The 12,404-nt window shown below is 42.5% G+C and overlaps 2 long non-coding RNA genes across 3 annotated transcripts; both read left to right on the top strand.

Annotated features, from left to right (window-relative positions):
• Positions 1-4,926: 4,926 nt before the first annotated feature.
• Positions 4,927-6,548, top strand: lncRNA:CR43337 (long non-coding RNA:CR43337). 2 transcript variants are annotated; one of them, NR_182239.1, is made up of 2 exons: positions 4,927-5,609; positions 5,782-6,548. It is a non-coding gene; the product is annotated as a long non-coding RNA:CR43337 (long non-coding RNA). The 2 variants fall into 2 exon arrangements; NR_182240.1 differs by having other exon boundaries at positions 5,779-6,548.
• Positions 6,549-10,596: 4,048 nt separating this feature from the next.
• On the top strand, positions 10,597-11,616 carry lncRNA:CR42719 (long non-coding RNA:CR42719). Its single transcript, NR_124744.1, has 2 exons — positions 10,597-10,672; positions 10,749-11,616. It is a non-coding gene; the product is annotated as a long non-coding RNA:CR42719 (long non-coding RNA).
• The last annotated feature ends 788 nt before the right edge of the window (positions 11,617-12,404 follow it).

The following is a 12,404-nucleotide window of genomic DNA, read 5'->3' as shown; positions in this document are numbered from 1 at the left end:
AACTCAACATTTTATTTTACGACCAAGCTAGTCCCACATTGTGCTCAGTGTAAAGATTCACACACAAACGCACGCGATCAAAAGGCAGCAACAAAAAGGCCAAAAAGAAATCCGACAAAAAAAAGAACGAATTCCTGTGGCGGAGGCGCGCGAATGGGGAGGATTTTCGGGGTACGAGGGACTAGGGACTGGGGATTGGAATTGGGATTGGGTTTTGGGAGACTTCGAGAGCTAGTTACGCACACTGGGAAGATACAGATACAGAACCAGTCAGTGTGCCATACGAAATATGTAACATCAAGCTCATATCACAACGACAGCGACGTTGGCAACTCACCGACATAGAGATACAGATACAGATGCAGATACGAGTACTACGACGTGTGATTGTGGGTGTGCGAGAGGGCTCTCCGCTGTGTGTGTGTGCGTGTGTGAGCCATGGGGGCAATATATTCTTCTAGAAAATGAATTTCAGATCAAATCATATGGCACCCACCCTTCACGGCCATTTGATGAAAATAATGACGAGCCAAAAACCCTAAGTAGACCCTTTTTTATTTACCTATTAAACTGTGATATCTGCCACTGCGACTGATATATCACTCCACCCACTGTCCCCTCCCCATTACGAATTTGATCCTAAATATTTCGAGTTAATTAAACGCCTTAATAACAGTCCACGTGCTACTGCTGACGTAAGGGTCGTCAGCAGTAATACGACGACAACTCATAGGGGCGTGGACAACATCCAATACCAGACCAAATGAAATAAAAAGCACCACACAACGATACTTTGTTGTGCCTTGGTATTTTACTTATTTTTTCGGAGCATTTCTCACGCACACATCGAAGGTCCAAGACTCTCGCAAACGGAATAATATTTGCGAATTTCTACGCCCTAAATATGCCAATTAATAACGGACCCTACGCGTTATTCCCTAATTGAAAACCATGAACTATCTCCAGTAGCAGCAGCTGAGCCAATTAAAGGAGCAGATGAACCTCCAGGACGTGTTCGCCAGTGCTCCCCACCCAGAATTCTTAGTCAAGAGCGCATCACGTGGTCACCCACCCCATAGCCCCACAACCCCCTCCCCAAACACCACGACAAAAAAAAAAAAAAAAAATGAAAGAGCAATCCTCTCACGCAAACATACGCAAATATCACACAAGAGAGGCACCCGAAATTAGCAATAATCTCGCCGAGAGCGAAAATCAAGCAACAAAAATTTATATAAAAGTATTAACAAAACAAAAAAAAAACCAACAATGAAAGAGACCGAAAACAAAATGGCCGTCAGGTGTAGAAATTTCTGTGGACGTGTTGAGTTTAATTCCCAAAACTTTCTGCCATTTTATATCCCATTGCATTTGCATTATAGACTGATCGAATTTCCCACGAATCGGATGTGTAAATATGCGTTTGCATTGTATACATATATACACCAAATAATATATACATGGTGATGATATGATAGACGCCAACAAAATGGCGCCAGTCAGAATGGCGACGATTTTATTTGTAATTCTGCCCTGTAACAATACTTTTCCGACTTTGTTCGATACTCGATCGGCTTCGAACTTGGGGCCCTTGAAGCTCCAAGCGATATTATCAACAAAAAGGAGACATCCATACGGAAATGGTTGATAAACAAGTGTTCCAAGAAGTTTGGAAAAGTGTGTAGTGTTTATTTGAACGTAACGTAAAACCAAATGCTTTCAAATTTACCTTATTTATTTATTTGCCTTAAAGCAACTACCAGATAATAAACTATTTCTTCATTTAAATAGTTGAGCTTAAGAATAAGAACCCTTATTATATTACACCAACTATGTTCACTAATTTATTTGCACTTAACAACACTCTGCTGAACGAAACTATCTGAGTAGTCAATTTATAAATCTTATAAGTCACATACATTAATGTTTATCATAAAGATCAATTGAGGGTTAGAGCCCTCATAAATATTAATCGAGCTCCAGTTTCAATTAAAACTCCCCACGATTGTCAATTTGAGCTGCTCAATGTAACATAATTTCTATAGTTATAGGGCTATTATTCTTATCATAGTTTTTAGGCAACCAAAAAGTAATACATACATGTGCCTCCAAGAAGCATTCCAAGTGGCTTAATTAGTCGAAAAGTGGTCTGCTCGAGTTGCATGTGTCGCACGTTAACCGCATAGTTACACCGATTAGACATTTAATCAAATTTGACCCCAATAATTGGCATTCTGCATTCAGCTTTTTGGCCGCACCACGTACACCTCGTTTGCATCCGAATCCGAGAGATTGGACGGGCGACAGCCTCCATTAAAATGCCCCACTAACTGCATTCCAAGAATTTACAAGTCAAAGATCGAATGTGCGCCGCTCAAACGATAGTGTCCCGCCCCCTTCGTGCGCCCAGCCGACTTAACCCCCTCCACCATAGCCCCCCTGATGCCCATCATCATCATCAATAGCCAGATGCATTGTGTTTTCGAGCGGAGACTGTGGGTCCAGGGCCACCGCCAGCGAACAGCAGACAACAAAGACTCAAATTGAATAAATAAAGCGCAAGATTTATGCATACGAAATTAATAAATTGAAATATATGTACAATAAGTATTAGGCGCCAACAATGAGCTGAACTGCATCGGGCATTTAATTTTTAATGCCCACCCATTTCCCGACTGCGTTTATCAGTGTGCCACGGCCCGAAAAGCGGAAAAGCCGAAACCGAAACCGAAAAACAACAGGGGAGATTAACATTAACACACGCACAGTTACAGTACGAGAAACCAGATATGAATTATGTGCGATAAGAGCGAAGTGCATTGGTGTCAAAAAACAAGAATGGAACGGTTAGGGCTCACAGCTCGCTCGCCGCTGCACCGCACACAGGAATACCCTGGGTGATCTATGTATGTTGCAGGTGCTGATGGATTTACGATCAGGGATGGCTGAGATCACTAGCTTGCGCATGAGCATGAGCTGATGCTAAAAACCAGGATAATGACGGTTCATTTTACTAACAACAACTAATATTCCTTAGTTATAGGGCAAGATTACCTTCAGGTTCATCGCCATTATTGGTCCATCGTTCTTACGAACCAATCTTCTACGATAGCTGTGCATCTTTCCAGGATATGTTCCTTGCTTACGAGGGTTACAGATTGGCATAGGGGTCAGATGCGGATGGTGTTGGGATCACGCTTGAGTGACCTAGTCGGAGTCCTGTGTACTTGAATTGGTCGATTCCACTAAGTTCTTCTTGTACGCCGTTAGAAAGGTTTGTTGTGAGGGGGTTGCGATGCATTTGTTTGTTAAGGTTCTGCTTACTATACTATACTATACTAAACCATTGTGTGGATAGTTTCATTGGCTTGCAGGGTATGTTGAGGAGTTGACGTGTCCATCTGCAGTCTGAAAACCCTAGTCGATTTTAGATATCAGTATGGCTCTTGTGATGTATGAATAATAAGAAAATAATTAGCATGATGAGGAGTATCTGAAGTATCTGAAGGATTTAAATCTTACAATTACTTAATACAGTTTAAGGGTTATGCCCAGTTCTATATAGAGTATCCAAATAAAAACACAGATCGGGGTGATGAAATGCACGGCGGAGTGTCGGTGGTGCATCGTGCAACGCCAAAGCGGTCGGGTGCATATAATATGAGTACTATGCTATATAAGCCAGACCAGGTCTGATCAGCCGGCGTCTGCGTCGGCTGTGGCAGCAGCAGCGGCGGCGGCAGCGACTGCGACAAGTTTTATGAATGAACGAGTGCAACTGCAACTTCAACGAAAGGAGACGGGTGGAAACGGCTTGTGAATGGCAAGCGCGAGATCGAACTATTGTAATTACTACGAGATTATGCAAAATGCATATGCAATTAGTGGCAACTTCACCTCCTCTCCCTCATCTTTCCACTTGTGAGTCATGGGGCAACTGGTTTGACTTGACTGGCGGCCTGAGAACCTAAAAAGTGAACACTGAATGCTGAACACCGAACATGCCGAGAACAAGTACAACTGTGAGTTCTCGTACTGGCAGTCAGTACTCCAATATGAACTCATATGATTGGAATTTCTGTGCCGTTGCCGATGATGATGACGAACCACCAACCAGTCGCACAGAAGCTCTAGAAGATTGTGCAATTGTGCCCCAACCTGTTTGCCACTTTGTAGCACCGAGTATTCTTCAATCTCGAGATGCAGATGCAGATGCACATGCACTTGCTACGAATCGAGTCGCATCGAGTCGAGTCGAATCGAATCGAATCGAATGGAATCCACAGCCATTGTCCCTCGTTTGTCCAACATGCACATTCCATTCTTTGAAAAGCGATCAATGCCAAGTCAATAATGAAACGATGCCGATCCGTTTGCTGGCGGAGAAGAATATAAATTTCTGGCCTATCAGTTTGCTTCGTAAAAGAGGGTACCGAAGCACTGATAATAATGTCGCCTGCGAGAATTCCTTTAGCGGCATTTAGGGCCACTTAATTATGACCCCCCCGCGTGCCCTTCCCCTCCCCTGCCCCTTCCCCTACCATCACTCGCTTGAAAAGCAAAGAAGAGCCCAATCCTAAATTCCTGGAATTTTGACTTGGTCTCTTGTTAAATAACCAACTGCTGTATTTGTTCATGTCGCTGGCCCTTCACTCGGAGAAAATGTGGCATGCTTTTTGGAAAATGCACTGGGAATGTCATTTTTCAAATAGTTATCAATTAACGTTGAAATTGTTAAATCAGCCAGGAACAAATTTAAATAGATTTTTGATTTTCATAATGTTTTTTTAATCATCAAAGTCAAAAGGAAGTTCAATTCCAAGGCGATGGATTATTATTTCATAAATTTTCCAACATAAATAATTATTCAAAAATTCTTCATACAAGTTATTCCCATTTATTGAAGTGTTCACCAACTCCAACTCTGCTTAGTTGTGGGGTTACTCTGCGTTTCTTATAGCCTGGCCTATGATGATTGTCCACGAAATTGGCAAGGCGAAGAGGTGCTTCAACATCATAATCCACGATCCGGAGATGGCTGATGAGAACGAGGCTCGGGGAGTCTTGGACTTGGTTCGATGAACCAATTAGATCAAACAACTTACACCACTCCGCACACACACACACACACACCTCTACTGGGTGCAACAATACAACAACTGAGGAGAAGACTGCGAGAACAACAAAAAAGAATTCTTTACGAGCCTCGCTCCGGTGCACGGTCATCAAGTCAGCTCGTTCAACATTCAAGAGGCATCGATGATAATATTCATTCATTTGATCAAACCGCCGACGATGTCGACGGAGACGGAGATGCAGACGACGACGATGGAGACGACTTTCATTATGGGCCTGGGTCTCCAGACCCCGTCCCAGTAGTCCCCCCATCGCCGTGCCCATCCGAGCTCCATCACCATCCACCTCCGTCTACTGGGAGGCCGCCCAAACGCAGTCCAAAACCAAGTCAGGAACGGTGGGGAAGTACAAAAACATATTGCCAAAGTAGCAGCAACAGGCAAAGCAACTACGGCAACATCATTGACCAACAACAGCAACACGAGAAATCTCAACAGCAGCATTATGCATCATTACACTGAGAGAAACGAAAGGTAAGCTTGTAAGTGTAAGGCCAAACAGAATTGTATCTGAGATCCGAGATTGAAAACGTATACAAATCAATAAGGCTAAGCTCTACTGATTAAGATTACACTCAAAATATGAGTAGTATTAATATAATTTTAACATTTAGTCCTGTAACCCACACTTCTTTCTTTCTAGCAGTGCACTCAATCGACACATTCACTTATAGGTCTCAAAATCGATGAGAAAAAGGAATATGTTGAACGGGTGGTGGCGGTGGCGGCGTTCGCTTGTAGCACGGCTCAAAACTGCTGTCCGTTGTCCGATTGTCCGTTTGTCCGCCGTCCGTCGATCGTCCGCTCACACATATAGCACACAAGGGCACGGACACACCTCCACACACACAGCACACGCACCCAGAATGCAGACGAAGCCGAGACCTCTTTTTAATGTATTGCAATTCCAAGAATTTAGGAAGAGGAACGTGAGAAACTTTGTTTTTGTTATTTTCTTTTCTTTGCATTTCATTTCAAGATACGATGCCGATCTCTGACTCCCTGCCCCGCCCCCGCCCCCGGCCCCATACTCCCTCGCCCACTGACAGTGTCTACGTCTCGAGCGTCCAGGCTTCATGGCTTTGTCCATCGGTGCTGATAGCCTGGCTATCAAATCTGGCTGGTGTCCCTTGATGAAGCTTCTTCAAAGGATTCAGGATTTTATATATACCAGTTAGTTATATAATACCCAGTTAGAAATTCAGAAATCCTATCCTAGTGGTTGTGGTTGCAAACGTGCTAAGCACACTTTCCGGTTTTGTGAGAAAATCTCTTAAAAATAGATTCACCTAACCCAAAAATGCATTTTTCACACATTGCAATCGAAATTACGATTACGTACACAAACGGCCTTATATGTATCTTCAAACAAATGTTTACCAATAAAATACATTTTTCAACTGCTAAAAATGGAGATGATCTTGCTAGTATGTTTCTTTAAATAGATCGAAAACTTTTGTTTGAATATTGTATTTGGGGAATACATATAGTTTGGCATCATTATCATATGATATCATGTCAAGGTAACTTTTCTATTGGCCTAACACGAGTATTTCAATTTTAAGTCGCCATCTTTTTTTTTAAGTTTCTGAAGAAGGCTCTCGCTTTTAAACCTTATTATGGTTATATTGCAATTTTAAGAATCCTAATATCTATAGGACTTTGATGAAACCTCAGATCTAGCTTTTTTCGTTACTCCGATGTGGGCACCTCAGGAGGCGCAGGCTCTCGTATCCATAAGTCACCGAGGCGTCTTCGTCTTGGCCTCCGCTTCTTTTTCTCTTTGGTCTTCGGAGGACGTCGCTGCCTCTGTTGGCGTTGCAGTTTGCAGAATGCCCGGATCCAGACATTCATATTGTATACACTTAAGATTCTTGTGGAATTTCGGTGCACCGGGGGAGGTGGGTGGTGTTTGGTAAGTGCTGAGTAGTGAGTGGGCCGGGCGTGTAGTGGTGTGAGTGCTCGAGTGCTCAATGTCTCTGTGCGAGTGCAGACTTGGCTAATAAAGCCGGCGACAGGAGAAAGCCAAATTCCAAGAGCACAACATTGTAGCACTTGGGTGGTGCCGAGGTAAACAACAGTTCCATGGCAGACAAGGGGCAGGGATCTCCATCTCCATCTCCATCTCCATCTCCATCCACAGCTCCATATCTCGCGAACTGCATTTAGTTATTCTGTTTGCTCGCCAATCGTTTCCTTTCTGCATTCGCTGCAGATTTCGCAGAGTGTATGCGTGTGTTTGCTGGTGCGTGTGTGCTGAGCGCATTTCTTTTTGGGATGCCGCTGATCGGAACATGGATGTGGTTGCGGATGAGGTTGTGGTGGTGGTGGTGGTGGTGGTAGTGGCTGTGCGCCTGCCTCCGGAATGTGCAAACTTTTCATCTTCCTCCATACCCATTCTATTTTGGTGGGAAGCACCAGAATCAGTTGCAAGTTTAACTTTTTCAAAATAAGGGATCACTTAGTTTACTCCATTAAAGGTTGATAAGCCCATATTTGTCAGGAAGTTTTCCTTAAAGTCTGTTTTCTTTTTTTTTTTTTATTTCAACACAAAAAATTGTCCTAAGCACCCAAAAGATTTAAGAACAAATTATATAATTACATTCTTATCGCACGGTGTCCCCTATTCGATCCTTTTACGATCATCATTTTTTTCGTTTAGGCTTGCTTTTCTTGGCCTTTTGGTTCTTTTTTTTTCCTTTTTACCATTTACTGTGTGGCGCAGGGCAGCAGCGACAAAATAGCAGAATCCTGTTGCCATGATCGTTAACAAGATGCCAAGACAACAAAAGAGGGAGGGGGGGGGGGGTGGACTTCCAGGGGCGGTTGTTCGAGGGGCAGATTGGTGGAGGAATCTGGAATCTGTGGGAGCTTCGAAAATGTTGGCGGCAGCCAAATTAAATAGGCGCAAGCGCTTTGAGTTAGCCACGAGTTGTCCAGAATTCAGAATGGGATTTTCAACTTGAGTTTGTTTGTGTTGTTGTTGTTGTTGTTGGATTTTTGTTGCATTGTTTGTTACTGGTGTGTGGTTCTTGTTATTGCCTAGTTGTTGTTGGGACGCTGTCGTTGTATTTTGCTGTGTTTTATGGTGTTGTTGTTATTACTGTTGTTTTTGTTTCTGAACCTTTTCGTTGCCTTTTTTTTTGCGAGTTGCTTGCGAGTTGATTGTCCTGTCCCCTCGAGTTTTTGGCCTGGCCTGGCAGGAATGCTGCCTTACGGGTAGAAAGAGAGAAAATCTTTTCACCTGAGAAAGGCGATGTGGCGAGGGGGGTTTCCTCAGGGGGAGTGGCGGAATATGCTGCAAGCCAAGGATCGAGATGCGGTTCGTTCTTGTTTTTCTTTTGAATTTCAGCTTTGTGTGCTGATTTCGTTTTTTTTTTTTTGCCGGTGTCTGCGGCCAACTACTTGGAGTTCTCACATGTATCTGTGAGTACATCCCCATAACTGCGTACACTGAACGAAGTCAGGGGTCCTAGACAAAATTTAGCTAACGGCGATTGCAGTTCCATTTAAAACCAAGGAAGATGTGGATTGATATGGTAATACCAGGGTTTGCTGTGTAAATATTTCAGACGTTTCAAGAGCATTTTCTCGTAGGTAAATAAACGGATTCTCTGCCAGAATCTCCACTTTAATTAAACAGACATTGCATATTTTAAATCTATGCGTCTGAAGTAAATCATGTTAATGCAAGTACATAAATGATTCAGTTCCACATCTAAAGTTATTTAAAAAAATCATAATTCTTAGCTTAAAACTTATGGTTGCATTCACTCACGATGCCAGCAGGATATTTTTCCGCAGTGGATGTACGTCGTTTATTATGATTATTTTGTTTGGCTGCCTTTGGCCTGTGCAAAAATCCGCACATAATCTGGCAAAACCAGTAGAACAACAACACCAAAGGATGCGAACAGATCGCCTGGTTGGTTATGCGTGTGTGAGCCAAGGCGCAAAATCCCTATCCTCACTTACATACCTCTCGGTTCAGTCTGTCCATAGGGTCCAGGAGGTCTGTCCGTTCGATTGTCTGGCTTTTTATCTTTTTGGGATTTCGCCTTTTGTCCTGCTCAACGCATTCGAGTTTTCCCAGAAATGTTAATTATAATACTCACAAACATACATAATTACTCGCATTTCGCATTTCGATGCCCGTAGTTCCCATATCTCCCATATCCTGTTTACGTGGCTCCGGATTTCGACGCCGATTGTCCGTTCTCGTTTTTCGCATTGCGTTTATTAATGCGGCAAATAAATTTGCATGCCATGCACATTTTTCGCCGTTCATTAATGCTTCTTGTTTATTTATTTGAATATTTTTCTGCACTTTTTCTGGCCTTGCGTTGGGATTTGGTCAATGAAAAGGGTTCGGTGCGTGTGAATTGTGCAGATAAATAGGGGAAGCATCAACGGTGCATTGTCATACTGGAGTGACATGTCAAGGATACCAATGTTGTTCCAAAAATAAATAGTGATCAAATTCTTGGGCCTATGCTACCATATTTTCCCATTGTTCAGTTAGGTGTTCATTTATATTGTATAACTTTAAATAAGGCTAGTAACTTATAGGTTGCATTGATATAATTTTCAAATTCATTGTTTGATTTTTGAACTTAACTTGGTTTAAACATAAAACCTATAATAAGGACGTAAATGTTAATATGATCACGTATTAGAACTTTGCGGAGGAAAACAATAAAATAAAAGGGAGGTATGAAAAAGTACATCGCACTTCGAAAGAGTTAAGAACAAGTTTGTATTTAAATATATTAAAATCTTAAAATATGATTAGTATAATAAGCGGAGCATTAGACCAACTAATCAACGGAAATGGAATTTGTCAACTGATACTTAATATTTAATTGCTTAATTGACACAGAATTGAAAATTGAAAAACAAAAGCAAGGCAAAAGCAATAAAACTTAAACAATTTGTTACAACGCAGTTTTTAAAAGTTTATAATAAAATCGCCGCCATTATGTTTTTGCTGCCCCACCGCTCCACCACCCCATTTTGCTATTCGCCCGCTCTCTCCCCAAAACCGAAGAGAGCAAAAACATACACTAAAACAACAACAACAACAACAACAACAAACAACAGCAAGAATGTCAAAAACTAACAAAAACCTTAACGACGTCGCTCTCACAAGCGCACATACCAATACCAGTAAATAATGGCAATTGATCGCTAACTCTCTCGCACTTACACACATGCGCGGGCGCCAATTTATCACCTACTCACTCTCACACACACTGCCCCCACACACCCCAGTGCGCATGTGTAGGTGCTCTCTTTCGGGCACATACTAATCGTCGCAAAGCAAAAACCAACGGCAGCAAACAACAAGAGATCATGTATTGCGCAGATACGTGAACGTGAGATTCGAATTTGTGTAGAGAGGAGTGGGGCGGGTCGGATGGGTGGGGGGTGGAGGGGGGCAACTAACGCCAGCAAAGCGATAATGGACAAGCAAAGCGACAAAGAGCGAGAGAGAAACCAGTTGTCGTGGCACGTCGACCACATTCCACGCGAAAGAGGTTAGATCTCTTATTTCATTCACAATTTTCAACGTTCGAACCGTTGTTGTTTTTGTTGTTGTTGTTCTCCCTGCAGTGACGCCGGTGAAGACGTCGACTGCAGCAGAGGTGGTGGCACACACTGCATGTGGAGGCCGAGTTTTGGAGATCTACTGGATGCTTGGCGCTTGGCATGCGACACCCCGAAAAAAGACGAAATAAGAAGGGGAATAAGGGCACAAAAACTTAAAATACGGTCAAATACTCATATATATGTTTTTTATATAGAGTTATATAAGCATATAACTATATATCATGGATCCATTTTCATGAATTGCATAACCAATCTTCCATATAGAAATATGTACCTATCAGTAACCTTAAACTGTCATAGTTTTAAGAATGGTTTTACATAACTTGATACATAAAAACAAACTTTGCATGGAAACCAGAGAAGAACAAAGGTGGCGCCCAATGCAGGGCCCGAAGAAGAAGAAGCAGAAGCAGAAGCCGCAGCTTAAGGCCGATCAATCGCCATCGATATCGGGGGTGCCTTGTATTTGTTTATCTTTCGTCAGCGTCTTTCAATTCATTCCATTTCCATGTTGCCTTGCAGATAAGAAAACTGTGATAACGCAACGACCAAGAAAAGAAGAGCAGAGTGATAAAAAGACGGCGGAGCGGCATTTCAAATGCCCACGATTTATAATCTGTTTGCCTTAATTTCTTACTCAAATGGCTAGCGAATTACAATAAATTCCTTAACCAGGCATGTAATCGCGTTATCATCATTATTTACAATTACAACAGCAGCACGCACACACAGGCACTCAGTCGCACACCTTCGTATCTTGGAAATGGATGTGGACGAGGAACCAGCAGAAGACTTTGAATGCACCAAGAGAAATTATATGGTTGAAAGTGTATTTACTAGTATGGCAATAAATTAAAATTTTTTCAATGATCAAACTGCACAAATTTAAGAATTTACTTTAATCTACAAAATTGGGATCATTTCGCCTTTTTCAAACTTCTCGATTTTAGACTGGTTACTTTTAATTTCCCCAAAACTTCCCCAAGTGATGAGCATAATTTATAGATATGCACGGGTATCTCTAAGATAGTTTCGCTTGTCGCCGTGCCGCCTGTGGCATACAGCGTACATTTATAATAGCAGCAGCAACAAGTTGCCCACGAAGCGGACTCAAAGACTGGAAAGAGTATGCATACCTACACATACTTCAATGTTACCTAATTAAAGTTTACATCCAGCCATCCAAGTACGGGGCTTTTCTGTCGCTAGTTATAAAGCGGCAACATCAGCGGCATGATTCATTGGAATGCAAAGAATTTTTATATGTTTCTATCTACATACGTTGATGGCTGTTGGCTTTTACAATTTCAATATGTGTGTGCGATGAATGATTTTGTAACATCTGAAGCAGCAGCAGCAGCAGCAATAATAACAACGGCAACACCAACAGAAACACCCTAAAAACATCAAGGCAAACACTGTGCATGTGCAGTAATGGGCCAACCATAACAAAACAACCCAAAAATCGGTGGAAGGGGCAGCAAGGGGGTCCCACAGGGGCGACGGGGAGGGCCGCCGGACACAAAGTCCGACGGACTGCTAGTCAAATAGACAAGCAGGCAGACAGACAAACAATCCAATAGATAGACAAATAAGCTTGGCACTATTCGTATCCGAGAGATACGAATGCGACTGCGAGCACCGCCGCACCATGCCACA

This window comes from Drosophila melanogaster, chromosome 3L, assembly GCF_000001215.4.
Source record: "Drosophila melanogaster chromosome 3L".
Classification (NCBI taxonomy): Eukaryota; Metazoa; Arthropoda; class Insecta; order Diptera; family Drosophilidae; genus Drosophila; species Drosophila melanogaster.
The sequence above is the reverse complement of the archived record's forward strand: the minus strand, read 5'-3'. Positions and strand labels throughout refer to the sequence as shown.